Source organism: Enhydra lutris, unplaced genomic scaffold (assembly GCF_002288905.1).
Source record: "Enhydra lutris kenyoni isolate GAN:26980312 unplaced genomic scaffold, ASM228890v2 scaffoldscaffold1, whole genome shotgun sequence".
NCBI lineage: Eukaryota > Metazoa > Chordata > Mammalia > Carnivora > Mustelidae > Enhydra > Enhydra lutris.
This window is the reverse complement of record NW_019154085.1, coordinates 48,607,012-48,609,416: the sequence shown is the minus strand read 5'-3', so window position 1 is coordinate 48,609,416 and position 2,405 is coordinate 48,607,012.

Here is a 2,405-nt window from a genome sequence, read left to right as displayed (position 1 = left end):
AGGGAGAAGCAAACGCATGACCTAAACCAAAGGCAGATGCTTAACCACCTCAGCCACCCAGGAGCTCCACCCAGGTGACATTTAAACTACAGTATTTTGAACTCTAAGGTCAAGGGAAGGGAAGCAATGCCATTTGCCTCTGTGGTCTATAATTCAGAACCTGACTATCTTGAGTTCCCACAAATATGGAGTAGTAGGTCCTGGTGTCAGTCACAGCCAACAACAACAACAACAACAAATTCACTTGATCAAACTAAAAGCTCCCAAAGTATGAACCCAAAGCAAAATAGCTAGGCTATGAGAAAGAGGACTTGCTATAAAACAGAAAAGCAACCTTCAGACAATATCAATAGCATATCAATAAACAAGAGAGATGCTAAGATTGCAAATTAAGATGCAATCTTAATTTGTAAGATTGGTTGACTGCTAAGTTAGAATCTTTCAATTCAGTATGTATAGTTTCCCAGTTCAAGACACTTTTCTGGACCTCAACCTTGAATCTAGAATAGTTTTTCTAGTATCTTAACATTGGGTCTCAGCTTAAACATCACCTATTTAATGAAATCTTCCCTATCCTTCCAAACTAGATTAAATCATGTGTTATATGTTGGCATAATATTCTTTACTTCTTCATAATGTTCATTGCAATTAAAATTAATTATTTTTGCAATTACTTGCTTAATTATTAGCCCTTCTGCTGGATTTAACATTGAAGTAGGTAGGACAATGTCTATTTTGTTTCCTGACATAGTGGATATGGCTGATATTTATTTATTGAGTTATCAGTATTTGAAGACTGAATATCAAAACTGACATATCTAAGAACCTTAATTTTAGACCAGATCAGACTTTACATTTCAATTGGTACAGTCTCTATTCCAATGTGGAGATCCTCTCTCAAAGTGTTTAACTGATGATCAACTGGTTGTTCCCTAAACAATTCCAATAAAGGGTCAGTAAATAATTTGTAAGAATTTGTTATTTGTCTACCATTCACCATTTATTAGAAAGTGTTCCATCAAGTGCTTCCTATAACTTCTGTGTGTCTATTGAGACTTAGAAACAATCCAAAATAAAATCCATTCCTTCTATACAAGAATACTTAAAAAGCAACTGATTTCTGTGCACTGATTTTATATCCTGACACTTTACTGAATTCCTGTATGAGTTCTAGCAGTTTTGCACCCCAAACCATAAGATACCTAGGAATAAACCTAACCAAAGAGGCAAAGAATGTGTATGCAGAAAACTATAAAGTACTTAAGAAAGAAACTGAGGAAGACACAAAGAAATGGAAAAACGTTCCATGCTCATGGATTGGAAGAACAAATATTGTGAAAATGTCTATGCTACCTAAAGCAATCTACATATTTAATGCAATCCCTATAAAATACCATCAATTTTTTTCAAAGAAATGGAAAAAAGTATCCTAAAATTTATAAGGAACCAGAAAAGATCCCCAAATAGCCAGAAAAATGTTGAAAAAGAAAACCACAGTTGGTGGCATCACAATTCCAGACTTCAAGCTCTATTACAAAGCTGTGATCAAAAAAAATACAAATCAAACCCACAGTGAGATACCACCTCACACCAGTCAGAATGGCTAAAATTAACAAGTCAGGAAATGACAGATGTTGGAGAGGATGCGAAGAAAGGGGAACCCACCTACACTGTTGGTGGGAATGTAAACTGGTGCAGCCACTCTGGAAAACAGCATGGAGTTTCCTCCAAAAGTTGAAAATAGAGCTACCCTACGACCCAGCAATCACACTACTGGGTATTTACCCTAAAGATACAAATGCAGTGATCTGAAGGGGCATGTACGCCCCAATGTTTATAGCAGCAATGTCCATAATAGCCACACTATGGAAAGACCCTAGATGTCCATCGACAGATGAATGGATAAAGATGTGGTATACACACACACACACACACACACACACACACACACACACACACACAATGGAATACTATGCAGCCATCAAAAAAATCAGAAATCTTGCCGTTTGCAACGACGTGGATGGAATTAGAGGATATTTTGCTAAGTGAAATAAGTCAATCAGAGAAAGACAATTATCATATGATCCTGCTGATATGAGGAATTTGAGAGGCAGGGTGGGGGTTTGTGAGGGGTAGGGAGGGAAAAAATGAAACAAGATGGGATTGGGAGGGAGACAAACTATAAGAGACTCTTAGTCTCATGAAATAAACTGAGGGTTGCTTGGGGTTTGGGGAAGGAGGGTTAGGGTGGCTGGCATATGCCATCGTGAGTGCTGTGAAATATGTAAGCCTGATGAATCACAGACCTGTACCCCTGGGGCAAATAATACATTATATGTTAATTTAAAAGGAAAGAAAGAAAGAAAGAAAGAAAGAAAGAAAGAAAGAAAGAAAGAAAGAAAGAA